General features: G+C 49.2%; 1 protein-coding gene and 1 long non-coding RNA gene across 6 annotated transcripts in view; both read right to left on the reverse strand.

The window, feature by feature from the left end:
• The window catches only part of znf532 (zinc finger protein 532), a 197,739-nt gene that overhangs the window by 136,800 nt on the left and 45,960 nt on the right, over nucleotides 1-14,979 (reverse strand). The window lies entirely within an intron of this gene.
• On the reverse strand, nucleotides 4,481-8,390 carry LOC147123546 (uncharacterized). The gene is made up of 2 exons (XR_015074701.1): nucleotides 7,573-8,390; nucleotides 4,481-4,781 (listed from the first exon to the last, which is right to left on the reverse strand). It is a non-coding gene; the product is annotated as an uncharacterized LOC147123546 (long non-coding RNA).

Below are 14,979 nucleotides of genomic sequence, written 5' to 3' on the forward strand. Positions count from 1 at the left end.
TGCAGCAACTCGCCAAGGTTTTTTCAACAACACCTCCCAAACCCGCGACCTCTACCACCTAGAAGGACAAGGTCAGCAGGCGCATGGGAACACCACCACCTCCAAATTCTCCTCCAGTTCACAATTCATCCGGACTTGGAAATATATCTTAGTTCCTTCTTCGTCGCTGGGTCAAAATCCTGGAATTCCCTACCTACAGATGCCCTCGTGGATTGATGGGGAGGACGGGTAGAGGACCTCGTGGATTGATGGGGAGGAGGGGTACAGAGCCCCTCGTGGATTGATGGGGAGGACGGGTACAGAGCCCCTCGTGGATTGATGGGGAGGACGGGTACAGAGCCCCTCGTGGATTGATGGGGAGGGGTAGAGCCCCTCGTGGATTGATGGGGAGGGGTAGAGCCCCTCGTGGATTGATGGGGAGGGGTACAGAGCCCCTCGTGGATTGATGGGGAGGAGGGGTACAGAGCCCCTCGTGGATTGATGGAGGGAAGGGGTAGAGCCCCTCGTGGATTGATGGGGATGAGGGGTACAGAGCCCCTCGTGGATTGATGGGGAGGACAGGTACAGAGCCCCTCATGGATTGATGGGGAGGGGTAGAGCCCCTCGTGGATTGATGGAGGGAAGGGGTAGAGCCCCTCGTGGATTGATGGGGAGGAGTGGTACAGAGCCCCTCGTGGATTGATGGGGAGGGGGTAGAGCACCTCGTGGATTGATGGAGGGGAGGGGTACAGAGCCCCTGGTGGATTGATGGGGAGGGGGTAGAGCCCCTCGTAGATTGATGGAGGGAAGGGGTAGAGCCCCTCGTGGATTGATGGAGGGAAGGGGTAGAGCCCCTCGTGGATTGATGGGGAGGAGGGGTACAGAGCCCCTCGTGGATTGATGGGGAGGGGGTAGAGCCCCTCGTGGATTGATGGGGAGGGGTACAGAGCCCCTGGTGGATTGATGGGGAGGGGGTAGAGCCCCTCGTAGATTGATGGACGGAAGGGGTAGAGCCCCTCGTGGATTGATGGAGGAAAGGGGTAGAGCCCCTCGTGGATTGATGGAGGGAAGGGGTAGAGCCCCTCGTGGATTGATGGAGGGAAGGGGTAGAGCCCCTCGTGGATTGATGGAGGAAAGGGGTAGAGCCCCTCGTGGATTGATGGAGGGAAGGGGTAGAGCCCCTCGTGGATTGATGGAGGAAAGGGGTAGAGCCCCTCGTGGATTGATGGGGAGGGGTACAGAGCCCCTCGTGGATTGATGGGGAGGGGTACAGAGCCCCTCGTGGATTGATGGGGAGGGGTACAGAGCCCCTCGTGGATTGATGGGGAGGAGGAATACAGAGCCCCTCGTGGATTGATGGGGAGGGGTACAGAGCACCTCGTGGATTGATGGGGAGGAGGGGTAGAGCCCCTCGTGGATTGATGGGGAGGGGTACAGAGCCCCTCGTGGATTGATGGGGAGGAGGGGTACAGAGCCCCTCGTGGATTGATGGGGAGGAGGGGTAGAGCCCCTCGTGGATTGATGGGGAGGAGGGGTAGAGCCCCTCGTGGATTGATGGGGAGGAGGGGTAGAGCCCCTCGTGGATTGATGGAGGGAAGGGGTAGAGCCCCTCGTAGATTGATGGGGAGGGGGTAGAGCCCCTCGTAGATTGATGGAGGGAAGGGGTAGAGCCCCTCGTAGATTGATGGAGGGAAGGGGTAGAGCCCCTCGTGGATTGATGGAGGGAAGGGGTAGAGCCCCTCGTGGATTGATGGGGAGGAGTGGTACAGAGCCCCTCGTGGATTGATGGGGAGGAGGGGTAGAGCCCCTCGTGGATTGATGGGGAGGGGGTAGAGCCCCTCGTAGATTGATGGAGGGAAGGGGTAGAGCCCCTCGTAGATTGATGGAGGGAAGGGGTAGAGCCCCTCGTGGATTGATGGAGGGAAGGGGTAGAGCCCCTCGTGGATTGATGGGGAGGAGGGGTACAGAGCCCCTCGTGGATTGATGGGGAGGGGGTAGAGCCCCTCGTGGATTGATGGGGAGGGGTACAGAGCCCCTGGTGGATTGATGGGGAGGGGGTAGAGCCCCTCGTAGATTGATGGAGGGAAGGGGTAGAGCCCCTCGTGGATTGATGGAGGAAAGGGGTAGAGCCCCTCGTGGATTGATGGAGGGAAGGGGTAGAGCCCCTCGTGGATTGATGGAGGGAAGGGGTAGAGCCCCTCGTGGATTGATGGAGGAAAGGGGTAGAGCCCCTCGTGGATTGATGGAGGGAAGGGGTAGAACCCCTCGTGGATTGATGGAGGAAAGGGGTAGAGCCCCTCGTGGATTGATGGGGAGGGGTACAGAGCCCCTCGTGGATTGATGGGGAGGGGTACAGAGCCCCTCGTGGATTGATGGGGAGGGGTACAGAGCCCCTCGTGGATTGATGGGGAGGAGGAATACAGAGCCCCTCGTGGATTGATGGGGAGGGGTACAGAGCACCTCGTGGATTGATGGGGAGGAGGGGTAGAGCCCCTCGTGGATTGATGGGGAGGGGTACAGAGCCCCTCGTGGATTGATGGGGAGGAGGGGTACAGAGCCCCTCGTGGATTGATGGGGAGGAGGGGTAGAGCCCCTCGTGGATTGATGGGGAGGAGGGGTAGAGCCCCTCGTGGATTGATGGGGAGGAGGGGTAGAGCCCCTCGTGGATTGATGGGGAGGAGGGGTAGAGCCCCTCGTGGATTGATGGGGAGGGGTACAGAGCACCTCGTGGATTGATGGGGAGGGGTACAGAGCACCTCGTGGATTGATGGGGAGGGGTACAGAGCCCCTCGTGGATTGATGGAGGAAAGGGGTAGAGCCCCTCGTGGATTGATGGGGAGGGGTACAGAGCCCCTCGTGGATTGATGGGGAGGAGGAATACAGAGCCCCTCATGGATTGATGGGGAGGGGTACAGAGCACCTCGTGGATTGATGGGGAGGGGTACAGAGCACCTCGTGGATTGATGGGGAGGGGTACAGAGCACCTCGTGGATTGATGGGGAGGGGTACAGAGCCCCTCGTGGATTGATGGAGGAAAGGGGTAGAGCCCCTCGTGGATTGATGGGGAGGGGTACAGAGCCCCTCGTGGATTGATGGGGAGGAGGAATACAGAGCCCCTCGTGGATTGATGGGGAGGGGTACAGAGCACCTCGTGGATTGATGGGGAGGGGTACAGAGCACCTCGTGGATTGATGGGGAGGGGTACAGAGCCCCTCGTGGATTGATGGGGAGGAGGGGTAGAGCCCCTCGTGGATTGATGGGGAGGAGGGATAGAGCCCCTCGTGGATTGATGGGGGGGAGGGGTAGAGCCCCTGGTGGATTGATGGGGAGGAGGGGTAGAGCCCCTGGTGGATTGATGGGGAGGAGGGGTACAGAGCCCCTCGTGGATCGATGGGGAGGAGGGGTAGAGCCCCTCGTGGATTGATGGGGGGGAGGGGTAGAGCCCCTGGTGGATTGATGGGGAGGAGGGGTAGAGCCCCTGGTGGATTGATGGGGAGGAGGGGTACAGAGCCCCTCGTGGATCGATGGGGAGGAGGGGTAGAGCCCCTCGTGGATTGATGGGGAGGAGGGGTACAGAGCCCCTCGTGGATTGATGGGGAGGTGGGATACAGAGCCCCTCGTGGATTGATGGAGGGAAGGGGTCGAGCCCCTCGTGGATTGATGGGGAGGAGGGGTACAGAGCCCCTCGTGGATTGATGGGGCGGAGGGGTAGAGCCTCTCGTGGAGTGATGGTGAGGAGGGGTAGAGCCCCTGGTGGATTGATGGGGAGGAGGGGTACAGAGCCCCTCGTGGATCGATGGGGAGGAGGGATAGAGCCCCTCGTGGATTGATGGGGGGGAGGGGTAGAGCCCCTGGTGGATTGATGGGGAGGAGGGGTAGAGCCCCTGGCGGATTGATGGGGAGGAGGGGTACAGAGCCCCTCGTGGATCGATGGGGAGGAGGGGTAGAGCCCCTCGTGGATTGATGGGGAGGAGGGGTACAGAGCCCCTCGTGGATTGATGGGGAGGTGGGATACAGAGCCCCTCGTGGATTGATGGAGGGAAGGGGTCGAGCCCCTCGTGGATTGATGGGGAGGAGGGGTACAGAGCCCCTCGTGGATTGATGGGGCGGAGGGGTAGAGCCTCTCGTGGAGTGATGGTGAGGAGGGGTAGAGCCCCTCGTGGATTGATGGGGCGGAGGGGTAGAGCCCCTCGTGGATTGATGGGGGGGAGGGGTACAGAGCCCCTCGTGGATTGATGGGGCGGAGGGGTAGAGCCTCTCGTGGAGTGATGGCGAGATGGGGTAGAGCCCCTCGTGGATTGATGGGGTGGATTTGAGGGGAATAACGTTTCTCTGAACTGGAGTATGGGGTTAGGGGGAAGAGAGTAACTCAAATGTGTGAGGATGCTTAGAGGGGAAGAGTGCCATTGTGAAGCGGAGGGGTGTGACTTAGGTATAGGAAAATGATTTAATTGTTTTGGTGAATATCGTACAATTATAGAATGATACAGCACAGAAGGTGATCATTCGGATCATCCAGATGTCATTTATTTTTCCCATCAACCATTAAGTAAAAGGGGTTTCAGAATTAACGACTTTTAACTTCCTGGGGAACCATCCCCTGATTCCCTATAAAACGCCCACACCAGTGGATATGCAGGTGAGGGTACGGCAACATTTGGTAGAAGTGTGCACTTTTCCAAATTTTCCTGCCTCTGTCCTTGTCTGTGCCTCCTCATTTTCTTTGTTGCCTGCACATGTTCCAGAATCTCCTCGACAGCCATCTCAGGCACCGTACATCTGCTATAGCCTGACTGCGTATTCTGGGATTTAAAAAAAACTTGAGGTAGTATCTTGGTGATAGAATATGTGTGAAAGCAGAAAGATTGGGAATCATACAGAAGAGAGGAAACACAGGCAAGCAGAGACTTACACAAAGGCAGGGAGGAAAGTGTCCGAGACAAACAGAAAGATAAACCACGTTGGAAAAAAAAGTATTTGAGAGCCAGAGGAAAAGAGACAAACAGAAAAATATCAAACAAAGCACGTTACAGCAAATGGATTACTTCAGCAATGCAGCCATGAGTAGGAAAGAGTGAATGAATTTCAGAGAGAGAGAAATGTTTCTCTCCATGAGCAATGTCACCAGAGATTAAATATCTGTATAATTAAGAGTCTTGGATTTAGTGCGGTCCCCAGTGTATAGGAAAGTGCATCTAACACTTCAACGTCACACATGCAGAGTACATTACGTTACACAAGTATCACATTTGCAAAGCCATACCTATGTAAAGTGTCCATCACAAGTGGCTGACTGGCTCAAAAAAAGCTGCCATCTGTTCAGACAACCATGAAGATACAAGCAGATATAGGTAAAGTAGGAAAAACTCACTCAAACCAAAAACCCACACAAACCTAACCAAACCTCACTTTTCTGTACCAAAAGATACTAAACAGGATCTAGCAACCACCACAAAAACAAACCAAATCTTTCAATTTTTTCCAAAATGTTTACAGCCTGTCATTTTCAAAGCAAAGAGTTGGAATAAATGGGTCTTTTTCCGAGTGGCAGGCAGTGACTAGTGGGGTACCGCAGGGATTGGTCCTAGGACCCCAGCTATTCACAATATATATTAATGATCTAGACGAGGGAACTAGATGTAATATCTCCAAGTTTGCAGACGATACAAAGCTGGGTGGGCGTGTGTGCTGTGAGGAGGATGCCGAGAAACTCCAGTATGATTTGGACAGGTTGGGTGATTGGGCAGTAGCATGGCAGATGCAATATAACATGGATAAATGCGAGGTTATCCACTTTGGTGTCAAAAACAGGAAGGCAGATTATTATCTGAATGGCAATAGATTGGGAGAAGGGGAAGTGCAACGAGACCTGGGTGTCCTTGTGCACCAGTCGCTGAAGGTAAGCATGCAGGTGCAGCAGGTGGTTAAGGAGGCAAACGGTATGTTGGCCTTCGTAGCGAGAGGGTTCGAGTACAAGAACAAGGATGTCTTGCTGCAGTTGTACAGGGCCTTGGTGAGACCACATCGAGTATTGTGTGCAGTTCTGGTCGCCTTATCTGAGGAAGGATGTTCTTGCCATGGAGGGAGTGCAGCGAAGATTCACCAGGCTGATACCTGGGATGGCAGGAATGACGTATGAGGAGAGATTGGGTCGATTGGGCTTATACTCGCTGGAGTTTAGAAGAATGAGAGGGGATCTCATTGAAACTTATAAAATTCTAACAGGACTAGACAGACTAGATGCAGACAGGATGTTCCTGATGGCCGGGGAGTCCAGAACCAGGGGTCACAGTCTAAGGATAAGGGGTAAGCCATTTAGGACAGAGATGAGGAGTAATTTCTTCACCCAGAGAGTGGTGAACCTGTGGAATTCTCTACCACAGAAGGCAGTAGAGGCCAATTCATTAAATATATTCAAGGAGGAGTTAGATATATTTCTTAAGGCTAAAGGGATCAAGGGATATGGAGAGAAGGCAGAGACAGAGACTGAATTTGGATGATCAGCCATGATCTCATTGAATGGCGGAGCAGGCTCGAGGGGCCGAATGGCCTACTCCTGCTCCTATCTTCTATGTTTCTATGTATGTTTCTATTTTCCTTCCTACTTGACTCTCTTTGTCTCCCAATAACCAAGAAAAAAATGACAACATTCTGAAAAAAAAATCAGGGGTCAGAAGATTGGGACTTGGGGTGGGTGGGGGTAACTGATCTTGGAACTTGTGGAGAGGGGGGGTGGGGGGTGTCAGTAGACTGAGCAATAACACGGTGGGTGGGAACGGCACCAAGAGGGAAGCAGCCACTAAAGGGGTGAGTTAAACCTGCAGACCTTACTGTGGGTAAATAGAGAAATATTGCTTCCACTGGTGGGGGAATGAGGATCAAGGGAACAGAGACTGAGGATTTTCACTGCACGCAGGAAGCTGCAAGTCTTGATTTTACATCACAAGCTCCAGAACATGGAGAAGTGAGCTGCCGGAGGGCCAAGTATGAGCCCAATCATGCTCCACAGTAAATAAAACCTTCCCTACAATTTCTTCAGTGGCCTCCAGCGATCCCTTTCAGGACTGCTGAAGAACTGGAAAGACTAGCCGCAGCTTGCACTGCACATGCTCCACCTAGGTTTTCACATATTTAAATTGATCCAACATTGATTTCAAGCAGCCTCCAAGGACGCCCAAAGACAGTGAGGACCAATATGGCAGCGGCTATGCCACTGGCGCAGATTAGGTGCAGAACCTTGGGCCCAGAAATTGGTATACATTACGCCCATTTTACACCCAAAAAAAACAGGTGTAACACATACCAATTTCTAGCTCAGTGTGTCCAATTAACCTTTGCTGAACATGGCTCATGCCAAATACCAGGATGTCTGATCAGGCCCACCATATAAAATGAGTTTAACATCCTGCATTAACCTGTATTTTTCTCATTTAGAATGTTGACAAACTTTACATTTTGTTTTCATTTCAGAATTTCAGCAATTACAATTTTTTTTTTCTTTTTATCTGGACTAGTGATTTTTTTTCAAATCTAAACTGGCACAACAATATTCAGAGGCAATTGAAATGAGGACAGATGTCTCACAAAACTTACCTTGCTGGCTGTTGAGAACACAATAGGCGCAGGAAATTTGTGCTGGGTGCCAAAGGGCAAAGCCAAACCTTTCCACAGGATTTGAATGCAGGTTCAACAGATAAGTCAACTCTCGGTTGAATTTCTGAAATGAGAGTTCCAGGTGACCACACTGTCTGGGCGATGCCTTTTTGCAGCCAGTGAACGGTGCGTGTAGAACTTTGCTACAGGTTAATACAAGGGTGCCACGGGTCATCTGCAATAGCTCTCATGTTCCTGGATCAACAGAAAAGCTGGGTTTCAACATTAGCAACTCTTGCAAATTCTATTCATTAACCTGCAGAGGACTGACGGCTTGCTCATACCTTTACGACACTTATGGAGAATGGCATAGAGTAAACCAACCTTATCTAATCCAGGAGTCTTAATGGTTTTAGAGTTTACTGAGCCCAAGAGGAAGAGAGATTTTCTCTGCAAGCTGCCAAATACTCCACTATTGGACAGGTAAAGGCTTGGGAGAGCAGTGAAGCTGCCAACTGCAGCAAGGAGAACCGAGCTTTCTTTACAACTTCTAATTTTATTCCTGCTTTGGCACTTGTTTGACCCAGCAGAGGAGATCAGATAACAATTACCAATTTAACTGATGAGAATCTGGCACTTTTGCAGAGGATACGGGTGGGTAACATCATGATCGAGCTTTCTCTCCAGTTACCTAATTGATCATCTTAGTGTTAAACAGACTATTTGTAAGCCTACAATCCCATTCTATCTATATCTGTTTGCTACTTATAGCAGAACATCTCTTGCAAAGTAAGAGTCAAAAAGGGGACATGTCTCACATGTACGATAGCAAAATACTGCAAATGCTGGAAATCCGAAATAACAACAGAAAATGCTGGAAAAACTCAGCAGGCCAGGCAACATCCGTGGAGAGAGAAATAGAGTCAACGTTTTAGGTCAAAACCCTTCGTCAGGACTGAAAAAACACAGGAAATGAAACAGATTAAAAGGCCAGTTTGGGGGCTGGGAAATGGGGATGAGAGAACAAAAGAGAAGTGAAGAGACATTAAGAGGTATTCAAAACGAGACGAGATGGTGATAGGACTAGTGGAGAGACAAAAGACGGCTCTAGATTAGGTGTGAAATGCGCTGGCAGAATGAGAGACAGCTGCCATGTGGGAGAGAAAAAAAGGGGGAAGGGCCAAAATAAAGGTGTGGATAAAAAATATATATATAAATGTAATAGGGGCCGAGGTTATGATCTGAAATTGTTGAACTCGATATTGAGTCCGGAAGGCTGTAAAGTGCCTAATCGGAAGATGAGGTGCTGTTCCTCGAGCTTACGCTGGGTTTCCGTGGAACAATGCAAGAGCCCGAGGACGGTGAATTAAAATGACAGGCGACCGGAAGCTCGGGGTCACCCATGTTTCAGACATGTCTCACATGCCTGAAACAAGAGATCAATCTCTCTAAATATTGGCTTATGATTTAGTGCACGAGTACATTTAGTGCACGAGTACATTGGTTTGTATTGTACTGAGCCATATGAACAAGAAAGCATATTTGATTCCAGGCATGTGCGGTGTTACCTGATCTTAGCCTGTGCTGTGGTGGGGTACATGGGAAGAGGAGAGGACCAGAAAAGAGAAAAGAAAACCATCCAGGCTGCATATCATGTTTGCTGTTCACTAACTCCTGCTGCAAATAGTATAATAAAAGCCAATAACACATGAGGGACTCATGAAATAGTTAACGACACATGGAAATAATGGGAATGTGGCTCCATGGATTGAGAGATAATTGGACGGCAGAATGCAAAAGGTAGACGTAAAAAAAGGTTTCTCAGACTGGAAAGATGTGGTGAGTGATGTTCCCCACAGGTCTTTGTTGGGACTGCTCTTATTTATTCTATGCATAAGTAAACTGTATTGAAGAATTAAGAATATTGAAATTTGATGATGACACCAAATTACAGAGTATGTCAAGTTGTGGCGAGGGCTGTGAAAGACCTGTAGGATGGGCAGATTGGAGACACCAAGGAACTTTGGTGTATAAATGCACAAATCAATAAAAGGTGACAGAACAAGTCGAGACCACCATAAAAAAGACAATTATAATCCTTGAATTTGTATCTAGCAACTTTGAACATGAAAGAAATACTTGCATTTCACGACCTCAGGACATCCCAAAGCGCTTTACAGCAAATGAAGTACTTTTTGAAGTGTAGTCACTGTTGTAATGTAGGAAATGCAGCAGCCAATTTGCACAGAGGAAGGTTCTGTGGTGTATGTGCCTTTAAGAGCAATTATGGTGTATGTGCCTTTAAGAGCCCCAGGTGTGCGTAATGCCGGTAATTGCCACTTGGGCTATATAAGCCTGTGTATTGCGTATATCCTTTAGAAACCCCCCCCCAGACTTGCTTAGTAAATACCTATGAACCAACTCCTGTCTTCAGTGTCTTTATCTACACACGGACACTACAGTGGCGACGAAGTGGAAACGGACTTACCTGCAATTCGGCAGCACCTCAAGGGCATCGATTCCTCCAGCGTCCAGAAGACTCAAGGAAGTAAGAGAAACTGTGGTTTCACCAGCTGGCCAAGCTGGTGACAGGTACTGCGCTAATCCTTCCTGGGCGTCAGGCTGGAGCTCCAGCGGCGGGCTCTACAGCTGAGACAGGCAGCGAAATCGGAGGCAAGCAATAACGGACTGGGAGGGTGCACTCGAGAGACGGCCGGCGCGGCAAGCAGGTCAGCGTTTAGACCTCCGTCGGGAACGAGTCTCCAACAGTGAATAAACGGAAACCACAGTAAAACAGCGTTGTTATCGGTAGCAGCGGCGGGAAAGCGCGGGAAGCGCCATATCGTTGCTACAGAGAGAAAAAAAAAAGCGCGGGAAGCGCCATATCTTTTCTGAAATGCCTAAATCTGGTAATATTGAGGCTTTTGATGGCGAAATAGAAGATTGGACCACATACGTGGAAAGAGTAGAGGTTTATTGCACTGCAAATGGAATAACAGATGAAAAAAAAGCTTCAGTACTTCTGAACTTAATGGGCGCGAAGACATACGGGCTGTTACGAAATTTAATCACTCCAGCCAAACCAAAGGACAAGACTTTTAAAGAAATTGTTGATACCCTGCAGGAGCATTTAAACCCAACACCGCTGCTGATAGCGGAACGATTCAAGTTCTTCAAGAGAAATCAACACAAGAATGAAAGTAACGCTGATTACCTAACCGAATTAAGAAAGCTATCAAAGTACTGCCAATTCGGAGCAGGACTATCGGATTATCTTCGAGACAAATTTGTTTGCGGTCTCTTAAGTGAAGGAACACAAAAAAGACTGCTTTCTGTAAAAGATTTAACATTGGACAAAGCTTTCAGTATGGCTGTATCATACGAAGCAGCAGCAAAAGGAGCTGCAGAGATACAACAAGAGACACAGGACTTCGGCACCCATAAAATGACACAGGAGTTCGGAAGATGTTATCACTGCGGCAGATCCACCCATAACCAGAGGGACTGCTGGTTCAAGGGCAAAGCATGCAGGCAATGTGGTAAGATTGGACACATTGCACGGGTATGCCAATCTGGACAAAATAAATCCACTGACAGAAAACAAAAAATCAATAAAGAAAAGTACAGGAAGGTACAAATGATGACGGACAATAGCTCCGAAGACCAGAATAGCGATAGCGACTCCGGAAACAAGAGACTAAGCTGTCTCAAATTACATAATGTACTTGCCAAAGAGGATTACCAAACCATTTGGGTTACCCTCACAATAGCAGGGTCCCCAGTTAAAATGGAGCTAGATACAGGATCAGCTCTAACCGTAATAAATCGACGAGATTACGAGAGGCTATTTTCGCATATACCTCTAAAAGACACATCCATTATCTTAAAAACATATACGGGGCAGAAAGTCTACCCCAAAGGAAAAATAAGGGTGCCTGTGGTATACAACGGCAAAGAAATACAAAAGTTGTATTTATACATTCTACAAGATGGTGGTCCACCGTTGTTGGGACGTGAATGGATAAGGAAGATACGTTTAGACTGGCACTCCATTCAGGCACTGACGGTGACCAGTAAGGAAAAAAACAATGATGACATCATACCTGAACGATTAAAAGACATCTTGGCCAACGCCAAAGAAGTGTTTCAAGAGAAACTAGGAACCTTGAAAGGCATCACCGCCTCAATAAAAGTGGAAGATACAGCAATTCCAAAATTTTTTAAGGCAAGACCGGTGCCATACGCAATACGTCCGGCAGTCGAGGCAGAGCTGAAGAATTTGGAAAAAGCAGGCGTATTATCCAAAATAGATTGGCGCGAATGGGCAATACCCATCGTTCCAGTCATGAAAAAAACATTGAAAAATAACTCTGAGGAACAGAAAAAAATTCGCATCTGTGGGGACTTTAAGGTGACTGTAAACCCGGTCCTTCACACGGTACAGTATCCTCTTCCGAGGATAGAAGATATTTTCGCCTCACTATCCGGAGGGAAACGTTTCACAAACATTGACTTGGCACAGGCATATCTACAGATGGAGGTTGAGGAGACCTCTAAAAAGTATCTCACAATAAACACACACAAAGGCCTGTACCAGTACAATCGACTGGTTTTTGGAATAGCATCAGCTCCAGCTATCTGGCAAAGAGCTATGGAGCAAGTCCTGCAAGGGATTCCGGGGACTCAATGCTACCTAGACGACATCCTTATAACAGGAGAAAACGACAACGAGCACCTTGCCAATTTGGAGCAGGTGCTCACTAGGCTGAAAGAACGGGGCCTATGAGCAAATCGCCCCAAGTGCGAATTTTTCCGAAATCAGATATCATATTGTGGCCACATAATTAATAAGGAAGGGTTGCATAAGTCACCTGAAAAAATTGAAGCAGTTATAAAAGCCCCAGCACCTGAAAATGTTTCACAATTAAGGTCATTCCTGGGATTAATAAATTACTATCATAAATTTTTACCGAACTTATCAACTATTCTACACCCTCTTAATGATCTTCTACAGACAGGAGTGATTTGGAAATGGAACGAAGACTGTAAACGTGCCTTCCATAAATGTAAAGGCTTAATCACATCCGAGAAAATTTTGGCTCATTACAACCCATCACTACCAATCAGACTGGCGTGCGATGCATCCCCTTACGGCATAGGAGCGGTATTGTCCCATAGATTCCCTGATGGCTCGGAACGGCCGATAGCTTTTGCGTCACGCTCATTGAACTCAGCTGAGCGTAACTATGCCCAGATAGACAGGGAAGCACTCAGCCTGGTATGGGGAGTGAAGAAATGCAACCATTACCTACACGGACAAAAATTTACCTTGCTGACTGACCATCAACCCCTCATCTCCATATTCAACCCTAAAAAAGGTGTCCCCATTATGACGGCACAAAGACTACAGAGGTGGTCCCTTTTTCTAGGGGCACACCAATACAACATTGAATACAAAGGGTCAAAACAGCATGGGAATGCTGACGGTTTATCACGCCTACCGTTGCCAACGATAGAAGAGGCACCTACAGTAGACCCAGTAGAGATATTCCACTCTACCATAGTGGAATGTCTACCGGTGACAAATTCTGCCATTGAAAGGGAGACAAGAAATGACCCTACTCTCTCACGGGTCTACGATTTAACAGTGAAGGGATGGCCAGCACATGGCGAACCACTGTTGCCAGCATTCTCGCAAAGAAGAGAACAGCTGTCAGTGTGCCGAGGAACCTTGATGTGTGGATCCAGAGTGGTGATTCCACCCAAACTCCAGGATAAAGTGCTAAAGGAGCTTCACGAGGGGCATCTGGGTGGAGTGAAAATGAAGAAACTAGCTAGGGCGTTTGTATGGTGGCCAGGTATCGATGGAGACATCGAAGACATGACCAAGAGCTGCCTAGGATGCCAGAAGGTCCAAAATGCTCCGCCACAGGCCCCTCTACATCCATGGGAGTGGCCCTCATCTCCCTGGCAAAGGGTGCACATCGACTTTGCTGGTCCATTTATGGACTCAATGTTCTTAATCGCAGTTGATGCACACTCCAAGTGGCCGGAGGTAATAAAGATGTCCTCCACCACCACGGAAAAAACCATCACAGTATTAAGGACCATATTTGCCAGGAATGGGCTGTCGGAGCAGATATGTTCTGATAATGGACCGCAATTTGTGTCCGAAGAATTCAGAAAGTTCTTAAAGAACAATGGGGTAAAGCACTACACGTCCGCCCCATACCATCCCGCCACCAATGGATTGGCTGAAAGGTTTGTCCAGACCTTCAAGAAGGCCATCAAGGCCATGGGTAATGAAGACATAAAACTTCAGCACAAGGTGGATAACTTCTTATTTGCATATAGGAATGCAACGCATATGGTTACTAACCAAACTCCCGCCATGATGTTCTACAATAGAAACCTAAGATGCCGGCTGGATTTGGTCAAGCCCAACATCCGAAGGGACGTGGAGAACCGGCAGTTTCAGGGCATGAATGAAAGGCCAACTAGGGCCTTCCAGATAGGCCAACCGGTTTTGGCCCGGGACTACCGTACCGAGAAATGGCAGCCTGGAACTATCTGCACACGATTAGGACCACTGATGTATACCGTGGACATCGGAGACAGCATAATAAGGCGCCATGCTAACCAAATCATCAAGTCATCCGAAAAGGGACAACCTACACCACCACTCTATACATCTAACGATGAAGTAGAGATACCCATATCTACCTCCGATCCGGTGATACTGGAGCCCGATGAACCCGACACTGGCCTTCAAGCCGAATCAGCCTTGCCAGAAGAACCTACTACACCACCAGAAACTACTACACCCCCGAGGCGTTATCCGGACCGAGTCAGGAAGCCTCCTGAGAGACTAACTTATAATGAATTAATACAGCAATGTATATTATTTTGCATATAACATGTAATTAATAATTACTTAAAATATGATGTACTAGTTAGCTAGAAGGGGAGGAATTGTGGTGTATGTGCCTTTAAGAGCAATTATGGTGTATGTGCCTTTAAGAGCCCCAGGTGTGCGTAATGCCGGTAATTGCCACTTGGGCTATATAAGCCTGTGTATTGTGTATATCCTTTAGAAACCCCCCCCCCCCCCCGCCAGACTTGCTTAGTAAATACCTATGAACCAACTCCTGTCTTCAGTGTCTTTATCTACACACGGACACTACAGGTTCCACAAACAGCAACATGATAATGACCAGTTAATCTGTTTTAGTGATGTTGGTCGAGGGATTAATATTGGCCAGAACACATAGGGAAACTCCCCTGCTCTTCAGCGCCCTAGGATCCTTTACATCCACCTGAGAGAGCAGTCAAGGCTTCAGTTTAATGTCTCATCCAAAAAAAAGGCACCTCCAAGGCACTTCCTCAGTACTGCACTGGAGTGTCAAC

The sequence above is a fragment of the Somniosus microcephalus genome, chromosome 2 (genome assembly GCF_052327205.1).
Source record: "Somniosus microcephalus isolate GS21.2 chromosome 2, FLI_Smic_1.0, whole genome shotgun sequence".
In the NCBI taxonomy this organism is placed as follows: Eukaryota; Metazoa; Chordata; class Chondrichthyes; order Squaliformes; family Somniosidae; genus Somniosus; species Somniosus microcephalus.